The following is a 14,542-nucleotide window of genomic DNA, read 5'->3' as shown; positions in this document are numbered from 1 at the left end:
TGAAGAAGAGCACAGGAGATTCCATTGAGACCAAGCTGGCTAGAGCATTGTTCAGCTACAGGATCACACCACAGTCGACTACGGGGAAATCTCCTGCGGAACTGTTGTGTGGAAGAAAGCTAAGGTCAACTTTGGACCTCATTCATCCTGATTTTAAAAGTCAAGTGCAGGAAAAACAGATGAAGCAAAAATTTTATCATGATCAACATGCTAGGAAGAGACAGGTCACGGAAGGTGACCACGTGTATACTAAGAACTTTGGATCAGGACCTATCTGGGTTCCTGGGACTGTTAAGGAACAGACGGGACCGGTGTCTTGCACGGTGGCACTTGGAAATGGACAGATAGTGCGCAGACACATAGATCAAGTGAGGAACAGGCCTGTTGGGCCTTCAGAGGAAACTTTGGTGTTGGAGGAAACATCTAGGAAAGAGGGGGCAGAGTAAACATCAATCGGGGGTGTCCCCATCTCCAAAGACACTCCAGGTGCAGACAGAGGCACCGACCAAGGAGGTGTTAAGGTCAGAACATTCTGTGGTGCAGGACAAAGTGCCCTTGGACAATGTAGAGTTACGAAGGTCCACAAGAACGAAGAAGAGTCCAAGATATTTACAGGATTATGAGTTACAAAAGTGATATATGATAAAGAGTAATGTATGTATTTATTGTAAGCTACTGTTATCTGGGAAAAGGGGATGTAGTAAATGCTATATTCAATGTTGTCCAGTAGAGGGCGGAAGGGGTTTACTTGTGGGTTTTGCACAAATAGAGGGCAGGTGTGTGTGTCATTATGTTTTGCTGTTGAACTGGTCTTTTGATGAGACATGGTCCGCTCGGACATGCTATTAATAAAGAGCTTCATTGAAGAGTCCATGTTTCCTCATGTCTGACGCTTCCCAAAGGATATTACAAAAACAAATGGAGACATACACGCAGGTATTCACGTGTGTTATCTGTCTTGCTTGTCAGTCTCATCGCCGAATGGAACATTCCGAGCGCCATATATACAAGGATAGAGAGGCTCAGGAGCACGCATGCACACGGCACGTGCCGCGTCTAACGTTGGTTCAACGTTTTTACGTATTTACGACTTTATTGTGAAGTGTTACCAGAATAGTATATGTAACTTTGTAAAATTGTTGTACATTTAAGAGATGGTAGTTGGTAACGTTTTTAAAAGTGCCCTTTATTTTTTTGTTGATGCATTTTTTGTAAATAGTTCATGAAATGAGCAACAGTTTCGAAAATTATTTTATTAAACCCTTTTTTTTCCCCCAAGGTTTTCAATAATAAAAACCTGAAAAACAGGAATTAACTGTGGAGGGTAAGTGTTTTTTATTAAATGTATGAATATTTTGTTTGAATATTTTTATCACCTTTATAAAATTAGGAATGACATGTTTTATTGTTATAAGTAGTTCTAAAGAACAATGACTTAAATGAATGTGAGAGTGGCCACTGTTGTGCACTCCATAAAGTATAACTCCATACTTTCTGAATATTTCACATATGCTAAGGTTGTGTTTGTTTATTTATTAATGCATTTGAATAATGTATAGCTTGTGTTCTTATTGTAACTGCATAATACTTCATTGACTCAATTTTATCTATTAATTTTAATGTTTCTGTGTCTGTGAAGATCCTGGATTTGATTTTTCAGAAGGAGACCATGACCAGGAGCCGATGCAGATTGAGGCAAACAAGTTACACAGTTGCTGATAAAACCAGAACAATGATTTTGACTGTTTGGGGTGAAAAAGGTGTGCAAATTGGGAAGTGGTACAGGTTTCAGAATGTCTCTGTGAGGTTATTTAATCAGAGACCTTGTCTGCAGACAATGAAGAAAACGGGTCTGAGGATTGCATCACAGCGAGTTGTAGCACAGCATCTCTGAGCTCAACAGGTGTCAGCACAACATCTGCCAACACAACCAGCACATCATCTGCCAACACAATAGTTGTGCATGATAACAAAGATGGCATGGGTTGCAGTACTGATACTGTAAATGGTGTTCATGATGAGAAGGTTGAAGAGTTTCACAACATTTTTGAAAATGTGAATTTGGAGTTTGAGGATGTATAATTTAGACTATTAATTTTTATTTTATTTTTTGGCTATGTAACATGGGGTGAACTTCAGTTCATAGTGTATCTTGTAGTAATACTGCTATACAGATCCCTCTGGAAGATGATGTTCATTTTGAAGGGACTTTTTTATGTTTGTGTTAATATATCCAATTGTTTATATATAAATAGATGTTCTTTGATGTGAATAAATAGTTGGTGAATATATGTTTGCGTAAAAGCACAATATGGTTGAATGAAACACATACCTTGCTGAACTTTGTTTGCAGTGCAGAGTTGAATGCGGGCGGCCGTGCGCGTCACCTGTGAAGGCTTTGGGCCTTTGCGAATCCAAATTGCAGCAAATAGCTTAACACTGTCGGATGGGTCGTGTTATTTGATGTTTGCACTGTATCCAGCCCACGCCAACGTCACTCAGACAATTGACTTTTGTATTTCAGGCAGCCTGCTAAGACCTGGCTAGGGACAACAGATGGAAACTAGCACTCATAGCTAACTCTGGCTTGTTTACAGCATGTAATTTGTTGTTGATTAATAAGCATTGTCCCTATCAAATAAAAAGAACAAACAAACTCCTAGGCCTCAGCCTTTTCGTTGTCTCTCGCATCCAGATGAGTAATCCACTTTCAGAAAGGTAATCCAGCAAACAACAAGTCCAATTTCCATGTAAACCAACGATATATCCAGAGCAGGGTTTTTTACTTAATGTAGTGGCTATTTGTCCATAAACTTAAACAAAACTAATAATATTAAACTACTCAAGTGGCTATGGCTATGTCCATAACAAAATTGAGTTTGAGGAGGTTTTTTTACACAAATGAGCAAGCTCACAGACATTTTCTGCTGCTTCTCTCCAGCTGGTAAAAAACCAAATGCCCTCCCAACCTGAGGTCCCTCCCACCTTGACCTACTTATGCAAATTAACATAGCACCATGTGACCAATTAACAACAATACAAGTAAACAAAAAAATAAGCATAAATACAAAATAAAGTAATTTAACTTTAACAATAAAAGAAAGGAAATAAATTAGGCTATAACTTAACTTAAGCCTAAAATATACAAAATAGAAAATAGCTCCAGCAGTGAGAGGTAGCATAGCACAACTGATAGCTTAGAGATAGAGAAAGAGTAGTTAATAAATAGACAAAATGGTTTATTATTGTGTTTGTGGCGAGTGCAAGAACTCAAGCAAAACTGGACATAGGGTCCATTGTTTCCCCAAGGATAAAGGGATCTTCCGAAGCTGGGAGCAGTTTGTCAAGATTAGGTTAAGTTAGCTCTGTTGCCGCCTACTCGAGAATATGCAGCGCGCATTTCAAAGAGGAGGATTCCCACTCAGTGGATGCCAAGATGGTCTCACTTGGTTTAAAGAGTGAGAGGATGGCTAAAGGCGGGCATACACTGTGCGATGTCTGTGCGATTTCAGCAAGGTACCTACTCACACTGAACGAGTAAATCTCATGCGATGCAAAGCCAAAGTTCAGGATTTATGTGCTCACACTGTACGGTCCGATAGTCGAGCTGCGACTTCACTGCTCACACTATACGTGTAATATCTGCCATAACCCCCTGGATTGCGCCTATTTACGTGTATGTATCCAGAGATATTGTCAAAACAAGCATCTGCTATCAGTATCAAGATGATTTAGCATTTTCAATTTATGCATTTAATTATTATTATTATTATATTATCATTATTAGGGGAGGCCTATAGGCTAATTTTACTATTAAATTGATCCGCTATTATAATTAATTTACCACGCAATATTTTCACAGCACATAACCAACATGCTGTGAGGATAATAAAATATTACATAATCTTACTCCTCATTAAAAATTGTCTAAAACATTTAGGTCGATTACAATGAATTATATATTAAATAACTAATAACAGTCTATAATATGTCCGAACATTGCCATTATTAATCATCAATGAAAATTAATTGTTTGACAAAATAATAAAAGAGGTGTTGCATATCAGGTGGCTTGAAGACGGTGGGTAATATTATCCATTTTGCAACACGAACTGGAGGTAAGCAACAGTAATTTGTAGCTCGTTTTTATTTTAATTTTATTTTGCTGCAGATGAAATGGTTAAACTTCTGTTTTCGCGCAGGTGCAGTGAGGGAAAAAACACTGAGTTTAGGGCAATCGGTTCGTAGCTTTGCTTCAACTGTGCGATATAGTCACGAGGAGCGACCAAAATTTCTGACATGCCAGAAATTCATCCGACCATCTGATTGTCGATCGTGAGAGGTTAATCGCCTCTCGTTTCTCCCTGTACACTGCACAAACACTGCACGACAAACGACGCACGACAAAGCTGAAAATCGGTCCGACACGAAAATGAGTCGCACGAGTCAGAATTCGGCTCAAAATCGGACGAAAATCGCACAGTGTATGCCCGCCTTAAGTTACTTCCTACCGCCGTGCCGTCTGTGTACGCAAACCTCTCTTTTTGCCCTGTCCCGAGGTCAAGAGACACCGTCTGCCGCAAGCGAGATAATGCCATGGTAAGCATCATGCTAACGTTAATTTTTAAAAGCTAGCTCTGTGTGTATTTTGTATACCGAGTTTCCTTTTGACACAGCCTCCACTAACTTACTAGCACGATCACTCTGACATTAGAAGAGCATATTTCGTGATTCGCAAATAAAAATTAGAATAAAAACAAAATTGCCCTGAAGTAAATCATGAAAGCTTCATGGCTAGTGTTTGGATCGGTGGTTATCATCAAGCGACTTCCGCTGTAGTGTGTTTGTTTTTTTGTTTTAGACTGCTACGGTTCTTTTTCACATATATTTGACCGTGACCGTGTCGCCAGGACTGTAGTGGAGGCTAAACACGAGGCATATCAGGGTCCACTAATCTAAGTTAATGGTTCCCAACCTGTAGCGACAATTGACCATCTTGTCACTCAGAGGTGTTTGTAGGGATATCTGACGCGTGGCTCCTAAACAAACTCACTTCAGTCCAGTACTTCATTTACACAGTTTATTTTGGTTTCAGCTCAGATGCTCAAACAGCTTGCCATCACCAGTTATCATGTCCTCTCTTGATCTTGACACGGTCAAAAATTGTTTGCTTCCCATTACACCTGGCTTCTCTTACTCGTTGGTTACCTTTATACCAAATAAAACCCATACTCCACCCAGTGTTCACCAGTGGAAATACAACAGACATTAAATGAACATAATGGCTCTTACACTCCGGCCCCTAATTGTACATGACAGATAGACATTACAATTCAATACAATTATTATGCAAAGAGCCATTAAAGTCCAAAGCGACTCTATATGACATGGTACTTGAACAATCTTCTGTTTGTTATAGCGTAAAGTCCTTGCAATCAGTCCTTACTTTTCCAGGCTGTACAATAGACAAAGCTTGGTCACAGGTCTCTCAAGTACACTGGTTTTAGTTTGTACTCGCACAGAACGTACAAGTCCATTTTTATCAGGAAAAACTTCCAAGACTCGTCCCATCAACCAGGATCCACGTGGGGCTGTAGAGTCCACAATGACTACAATATCACCAGGAGCAAAGCTCCTCCTTTCCTTGTTCCATTTCTGTCGCTCTTGAAGCAAAGGCAAATATTCATTTGTCCATCTTCTCCAGAATAAGTCGCACATGTATTGGACCTGTTTCCATCTCCTCCTGCTGTATAACTCTGATTGATCAAAGAGTCCAGGTGGTAGAACTGGTTTGCCTTTCATTTGAAGAAGGTGATTTGGAGTAAGTGGCTCTAGGTCATTAGGATCATCTGACAGCTTTGTTATTGGACGATCGTTTAAAATGGCCTCAATTTCACATAACACAGTATGAAATCCCTCATCATCCAGAGTTTGTTGATGTAAGATAGAACTCAAAATTTTCTTGACCATTTTGATCATACGCTCCCACACTCCTCCATAATGTGAGCCCCCTGGAGGATTGAAACTCCACTGAACACCTTCCTGAAGCATTGCCTTTTGAATCTGGCTCTTATTCCATGAATTAAGTGATTCTCTTAACTCTCTTTCTGCTCCAATGAAGTTGGTACCATTATCTGATCTTATTTGAACAACTTGTCCTCGTCTGCAAATAAATCTGCGTAGAGAATTAATGCATGCGTCAGTGTCCAAGGAATAAGCAACTTCCAGATGAATTGCTCTACTTGCCATGCAAGTAAAGATGACCCCATAACGTTTCACCATGGAGCGTCCTCTTTTGACCTCTACAGGACCAAAATAATCCACTCCTACGTTCGTAAATGGAGGAAGGTCGGGAATGAGTCTCTCTTTTGGCAAGTCAGCCATCTTCTGCTCACCAGCTTTAACTCCATGACGTCTACAATGGCCACAATTAGATATGATTTTTCTAGCAGCTGCATTACCTTTAATGATCCAATATTTCTTTCTCAGCTTGGAAAGCATATGATTTCTTCCGCTGTGACCCAATTGTTGATGAATATGCCGCAAAATAAGTGTGGCACAGTGCTGATCTTTATAAAGAATAATAGGATGCTTCCTTTCCTCAGGCATAGCAGCATTCCTCAATCGTCCTCCAACTCTTATTAACCCATCTTGAAAGACAGGATCCAACTTGTACAACTTGCTGTCTCGTTTTACCCTTAACTCAGATGAAGCTGATAAGGCAGCAATTTCCTTTCCAAACTGTTGCTGTTGACTAAATGCAACAATAGCGGATTCTGCTTCAATTAGGTCCTCCAAAGTTAAATTTCTTGTAGTCGTTGAGAATGTTAGCGTTTGAAGCTCATTCTCTAATTTCTTGGAAGATGGCAATACACCCAAGGAATCTAAAGAGGTTTTGATTTCTTTTCGCCTTTGACTCCGTTGCCTAAGAACTTTCTTTAGCTTCAAAAACCAGGCAACAGCAACTTTCAGCTTTAGCCAGTCTGAGAAGTGTACAATCAGTCTATGAGTGGCGTTTGTTGCACTCGACACTTCATTTACACCAATGGTGTTCACAATCATGTTCCTCTTTACCTCAGGATCATTGACCTTAAGAGTAGAATCAACTATTTGCACTTGCCACTCTTCCTGCGGTTTCCATAGAAAGTGTGGTCCACTGATCCATTCTTCACTTGATAACAGCTGGTCTGCTTTCATACCTCTTGAACAACAGTCGGCAGGATTTTGAGATGTAGATATATATCTCCACTGTGACGGTCTTGTAACTTCTCTTATAAAAGAGATCCTGTTGTCCACAAAGGTCAGAAAACGTTTGTCCTCATTCTTTATGTATTTTAGCACGGATGTACTATCTGTCCAAAATACTGATTCCACCAATGGAAACTGTAACTCTACCCTCAACATCTTATCCACTCGAGCAGCAAGTACAGCGGCTGTCAGTTCAAGACGTGGAATTGTCACATGCTTCAATGGCGCTACTCTTGATTTGCCAAGCAGGAAATGAACATGGACATCCTTGTTTGTCTCCATTCTAAGATATGTTACAGTACCGAATCCAAGTGTACTTGCGTCAGAGAAATGATGCAACTGAATGTTGGTAAGTTGGTCCAATCCTGTGGGCTTTAAACATCTATTCACCTCAAAATCTGCAATCCTCTCAAGCTCTTTTAACCATAAAGACCATTGTTTTTGAAGATTTGAGGGTAGCGGATCATCCCATCCACATCTTGTTCTACATAATTCTTGCAGAAGCAATTTTGCTGTAAGTGTGAATGGTGCCAAGAATCCTAAAGGATCATACACAGAGCACACAATCGACAAAACACCACGTCTGGTGCAAGGATTGTCTTTGATGTTCATTTTAAACTTGAAAGTATCTGATTGAACACACCACAACAAACCAAGAGCTCTCTCCACTGGTAGTTGATCCTGGTCCAAATCCATCATTTTTATGCCATGTGCTCGGTGTTCTTCAGGTACAGTTTGTAGCACAGAACGGCTATTACTGACCCATTTGGTCAATTGGAAACCTCCAGTTAAACACACAGCTGTGAGATCTTTGATCATCAATATGGCCTCTTCCTCTGAAGCTACACTTTTCAGACAGTCGTCCATGTAGAAGTTGGCATGAATTGTGTCAATGACCTTTTCTGGAAAATTTAACTTATTATCTTCTGCGGTCCTACGTAGTGCAAAACAAGCACAACTTGGGGATGACACAGCTCCAAACAAATGGACGTTCATTCTGTATTCCACAGGTTCTCGCTTCAAGTCACCATCTGGCCACCACAAGAAGCGAAGAAAATTTGTATCCTCTGTGGCAACTTTGACCTGATGAAACATCGCTTTCACATCAGCCATAAATGCAATAGGCTCTTGTCGAAACCTCACAAGAACTCCCAAAAGTGAATTTGTCAGACAAGGGCCCTGCAGCAATTGATCATTAAGCGATGTACCTTTGAAAGCAGCTCCACAGTCAAATACCACTCTTAACGTTCCTTTCTTAGGGTGATAGACCCCATGGTGAGGGATATACCAAACCTTTCCTTTATCCTGTTTTAACTGATGCAATGGTACTCTTTCAGCATAACCTTGACTGATGACCTCATCCAAGAAAGTACTATATTCTTGATGAAACGTCTTATTTCTGTCCAATTTCCTCTTTAATCCCACGAGTCTCTGTTTAGCCACACAAAGGTTATTTGGCAACATGGGATTTTCCTTTTTGAATGGAAGATTCAATTTGTAGTGTCCATCCTGAAGCTTAATTGACCCATTTACCTTTTCCATAAATGCATGATCTTCTCTTGACATTTCTTTGGTTTCAGAAGCAATCTCGTTAAAGTCATGGTTATACTGTTTATTGAGCATCTCCTCCAGCTTGTCAACAGAAATCCTATTAACAGTAATATTCGTCCTTTCACTTGTGCTCCCATTGTCCTTTCTTCCTTGGAGAGGTCCATTGACAACCCATCCAAGTAGAGTTCTAACTGCATAAGGTCCTTCTCCATCACTGTTTTTAACCTCCCAGGGCTCCATTACCTTGGAAGCATTTGCTCCAATTAGCAAATCCACATCAGCAGGAATTTGGGGAATCTTAACACCTTTCAGGTATGGCCATCTATGTAAATCCCCTTCAGTGACAATGTTCTCTTTGGACACAGGCATTTTCTCCTGAGTGAAGACTTCCGGAAGACTGTAAAATATGTCATCATAAAGGCTAGACACTTCCAAACCAGTCAAAATGGAACTACTAACAGATCTTTGATCGCCCATTGTTTTCAAAAGAATATTAGTCTTCCTTCCTTTTAATTTCAGACGATGCATTAAATGTTCTGAACAAAAGGTAGCAGAACTTCCAGGATCAAGGAATGCATATGTTTGAATTACCTTTTGTCCTTTACAGGACTTAACTTTAACTGGTACAATTGATAATGCACATTCTCCATCACCGGCCCCTGTTTGACCATATGCTTGAAGGGCACTTTGGACAAAGGCATTTCCTAGTGGTGGAAGGTCCTGTCCTTGAGTGCACTCTCTCTCCTTTTGTTGAATATGCAGAATGCTGGGATGCCTTTGGGCACATATTGTGCAAGTCAAGCGCTTATCACAGTCTCTGCTCATGTGTCCAACACAAAGACAGCCAAAGCAAATACCTTTCTCCTTTAGAAAGTTCAGCTTTTCATTGTGCATCTTGCTTTGCATTTGTGTACACTGCTCCAATAAGTGATCACGTTTGCAGTACAAACATATAACTTGGGAATTTGATCTGAAATCAGACACACAGCACTGACTTGATTTGTTGTTGGTAACAACCGTTGTTGCAAAGCTGTTTCTAATTGTATTCCTAGGTTGAGGTTTCTGCTGCACAGTTTGAGTACTCTGAATATCACCAAAAAATGGATCAGATGACATTTTGACTTGACGTTCAACAAATGTAACAATGTCCCTGAACTGCGCTCTTCGATTGTGCCTTTCCATTAGTTCACAAGCAACAGTTCTCCAATTTTCCCTTAATTTATAAGGCAGCTTCATGATGACTATTTTTAAATTGCTTGGCATCTCCAGCTCCTTCATATACTCAATTTCTTCCATAGCATTACAGCATCCACGCAAAAAAAGAGCATAACTATGCAATGAACTTACATCCTCTGATTTTACAGAAGGCCATCCAAGTACTTTCTCTATATATGCAGTGGCTATTTTGAACTCATTGCCAAAATGTTCCTTTAGCAATGCTTTAGCTTGCACATATCCTCTTTGTGGATCCATGTGCTGGCAACTGCGCACAAGTTCCTTAGGTTGACCTTGCGTATATTGTTCCAGAAAGTACAAACGATCTCGATAATTACTGGTTTTGTCCTCTATTCCATGTTCAAAAGCTCTGATGAAAGTTCTATATTGCAAAGGATTACCATCAAACACATTAATATCTCTTTGAGGCAGTGTGCTGGCTTGATGCTGTTGTACAAGAAGAGCAGTAATCTCATTTTGCTTTTGCATTATACTGTAGATGTTTGACGTTGATGTTCCATTACTGTTCTGTATTACACTTGAAGTTTGCATTTGTGAAACAGAATGAAGATCAGATTGCAGTGCACTGTGAGTTTGCTGAATCACATTCCTTGGCTTATATTCCTCAACATGAGGGTTAAGAGTAACTTCTTTGCCGCTCCTTGTAGTTCCTGTATCATAATATGCATTCATACCATCAGAAAGGGTTTTAGGATGCTGATTATCAGAGTTGTTTAAAACCGCAATTTTAGCAGTAGCAGCAGCGATTTCTGCATCAATATCCATTTGCTCTTGTCTTCGCCTCAGTTGTTCCTGTTGTACCTCCAAAGCATGTTTTTCCTTTAAAGCAGTTGCACGTGCAATTAATGCAGCCTTTTCTGCTTCTGCTATAATTCGTGCTGAAGAAGCAGAAGATCTCCCAGTACGCACACTGCTAGAACCTTTTCCACTTGATGGTTTACTTGACCCACGTGAGGAAATGTTTGAAACACTATCATTTGGTTGAACGTCCTCTTGAAAAGCATCACCATCGACACAGGAACGTGAAACTTGACTTTCAGTATTCAACCATTTTTGAACATCATCTTTGAACCCACTGAAAATTAACATCTTTCCATTGAACCATGTTTGTTGCTTTTCCTGTTCGTCATTGGGCAAAAGAACCATCACAGAATTGTGCACTTCTCTTGCTTCATCACACAATCTTATGAATTTCCCAAAAGAACATTGCACTTCCTTTTCATACTCTCGGTTAAGCATAAAATCTTTTATAATAACCATCAAGTTGTTTGCTTTTTTGACTTTAGTTGTTCTTGTTTTCTGCAATGCTTCCAATTTTTCTAATAATGCCTTTGGAGTAAGTTTGATACGCCGTTTTTCTTTCACGGACTCAACCTCAATCTTTTCAACCGGTACACTTGTCTCTGTTTGTTTACCAGCCGCCATAACCTCTTCAACACCGTTATTCACACTCATTTTCACAGTGTGCCAAGTTCATTTCCCTTGTCAGTAACTTGTCAGCAACCAATGCATTGGATTTACGCTATTAAAAGTGTGCACACTTCATATGTAGCGCTAAACATACCTTGAATCCATTAGCTCACTTCGTCGCAACTAGTCCTTAAATCACGTCCGGTCCAATTAATCCAAACCTCATCGGAATCCATAGAAAGCTCAAAAGTTCCAAAAGTGATGCGTGATAATCCACAAAGAAGCAATTTTTGACAAAATGTAGCGACAATTGACCATCTTGTCACTCAGAGGTGTTTGTAGGGATATCTGACGCGTGGCTCCTAAACAAACTCACTTCAGTCCAGTACTTCATTTACACAGTTTATTTTGGTTTCAGCTCAGATGCTCAAACAGCTTGCCATCACCAGTTATCATGTCCTCTCTTGATCTTGACACGGTCAAAAATTGTTTGCTTCCCATTACACCTGGCTTCTCTTACTCGTTGGTTACCTTTATACCAAATAAAACCCATACTCCACCCAGTGTTCACCAGTGGAAATACAACAGACATTAAATGAACATAATGGCTCTTACACAACCTTTTTTCTCTTGTGTAAGTTAGCCTGTTAGCATTTTTCTCCCCCACTCACACTGTTTTGATTTTGGTACGACTGTGCCATTGGTTATTGCCACTGGGAAACTAGTTGTAGCACACACGTCCAATTTTATTGATGGACTTATGAAATGACTGGGAATATTTACTTATTGTCTTATTATGTACTCCTGCGATGTGTTTGTGTACCCAATGTGCTTGCGAATCACTGTTCTAAGCATTCAGTGTACCCACCTCTTATTTCACCACTACACCCTTGCATTTTGCTGACCCTTTTTTATATTTGTTTTCACAAGTGTGGAGAGTGTCAATGCTGGGGGTCAGCCCTTGCCCTCCTCCAGTTGTGACGCTGGGACACAGTGTTTTTTGAAGCACCCCCCGATGCCAAAAGGAGCTGATGGGCCTTTTTGTCATCTGTACGGCCAGATAGTAGCATCATGCAGCAGGAAGGAACTTTTCTTAAGATCAATCAGGTGCGGTTTTGTTTACGCAGCAGGCCATCTGATTAGAAAATCAGAATACCTAATTACAAACTGATAGCTCTGGACTGTCTTGCCAGTTAATTTACAATGTATGTAGCAGGCTGGCTTTAGTCTATTGGTTTGTGATGGCATCATATTTGAGTGTTATACTGTATTGGTCATGTGTGTGTCATTGAAAACATAAAAGCTTTGACCAGTAATGTACAGTACCTAATCTATATTGAATCCTGATGTACTGTTGATTACTCTTTTTTTCTTTTCTGTTCTTTTTTTTTTTTTACATGTCTAGGTCTGTGCATCATGTGGCTACCACCGTTTCTGGCAAAACCAGCCAATGCTCCACAGGAACATGCTGACCTGCAACCTCCTGTTAAGCGGGGCCATTCATTTCACTGGATGTTTGGCCACCCAGACATTAAGGATGTTGACTCTGTTTGGCCTGCAGTGCATCAGTGCGAGCAGTTTTTTAGCCATCAGCACCGCTACACCATCCCTGTAATCGTTCAGGCCTGGCAAAACGATCAAGCACAGAGTTTCAGTGACCTACGGGCAATGGGATGGCGGGCAATTCTTGCTGGTGACTGCAGGTAAACCAGTGTGAGAGCCCCTAGACCAGTTGCACATTTTGATTTTGTTATTTGTTATCATGTAGGGTGGCTTTAGTTGGCATTTGCAGATGACATGGTGGATTGTCTTTACAGACCATGGTTATTAAAAACTTGAAACCTAATTCAAATTTGTAATTAATTCCAGGTCAGATTCTCCTGGGCACTGCGCAAAGTATGGATCCTACTCTCTGATCGAGGACAGAGTGAACAAGGTGGTGGATGTTAAGCTTGTTCAGGTAAACCTGATATTATTAGACAAAGAAATAAACTCTGCAATTTGGTAAACTGATTGTATTTTATTATAACATCTTTCCACTAGGCCAACGATGCTTGGAGCTTTATTGTGTATTGCCTAACTAGAGTGTATCATAATGCTTGGGCCAGCAATGCGTCGGTTCATTCACGGCTCCTTCAACAACACCAGTATTCTACACTGTTATGTCATGTTGCATGCAGAGCTCAGAGGTCCCCAACAGCTCATGGTGTGAGCTCGAAGGGCTCAAGCGCAGTGTTGGCCTGCTGAGGGGAAAGGACCTGCATTTGGGTCCGCGATCACGGACCGTCATCACCAGGTATTTACGATAAAAATGCAGTATAGAATGTAAATATTTTAATTGCACTGAAGCTGGATTTTTGTGGTTTGCTGTTGCACTGAGGGCCACACAGGTCAATCATCCACAAAAGTTTGTTTATTTCTCCTTAGGTTGCCAAATGGGTGAGAGAGGAGCTGAGCCCTGAAGGGACACGGCATCATTTTGATGTAGTATGTATCCATTGTGGGAACCTTGAAGCAGTTTTTGTTAATGCATATGAATTAACACCATTTGTTCTAAAACAGGTCTGGGGAAGGCCTTGAATGCAGCTTCACAAGAGTGTGACCAACTACAGTTGTGGAGGCCTGCTATTGTGAATCACCTGCTGCCTCAACCCCAGATGGCAACCCAGCACTCATGGAGGCTAAATGGACAAGTTTAGTCAACCACATCCAGGACATCCATGACCATGACACCCCTGCCTTCTCCAGTTGTGCCCATCAGAGGGCTTTTATATAGATTTGTTTACTTGTAACCAGTGTCTTTGTTCAGTAATCTTTGTACTTGTTCAGTAATTGTTTAGTAACCCTTACAAGCAATGCCAATAAACAGTTTTTTCTTATTAAAATTAATGTGTTCTGTGTACTTTATAAGATTTTAAGGGCAATTGGGCGATCACAACAGAATAAGCAATTATTTTTTATTAATTCTCATCCAAATGAGGCCATTGAAAGCCCTGATAGGTCTGGTCACCACTTTGGAAATTTTGCCTTATGGTTGAAACCACACAAGAGAGTAGAGTCTTCGTTATACTCCTGCCTAAAACTCCATAAGCCCAGT

The 14,542-nt window shown here is 40.4% G+C and overlaps 1 pseudogene across 1 annotated transcript; it reads left to right on the top strand.

Annotated features, from left to right (window-relative positions):
* The first annotated feature begins 4,066 nt into the window (after nt 1-4,066).
* LOC148969347 (uncharacterized) lies at nt 4,067-14,164 on the top strand (annotated as a pseudogene). Its single transcript, XR_016149924.1, has 6 exons — nt 4,067-4,599; nt 12,376-12,552; nt 12,851-13,148; nt 13,315-13,405; nt 13,626-13,932; nt 14,008-14,164. The product of XR_016149924.1 is annotated as an uncharacterized LOC148969347 (transcript).
* The last annotated feature ends 378 nt before the right edge of the window (nt 14,165-14,542 follow it).

This window comes from Pimephales promelas, chromosome 24, assembly GCF_988280905.1.
Source record: "Pimephales promelas chromosome 24, fPimPro1.hap1.1, whole genome shotgun sequence".
Taxonomy (NCBI): Eukaryota; Metazoa; Chordata; class Actinopteri; order Cypriniformes; family Leuciscidae; genus Pimephales; species Pimephales promelas.
The sequence above is the reverse complement of the archived record's forward strand: the minus strand, read 5'-3'. Positions and strand labels throughout refer to the sequence as shown.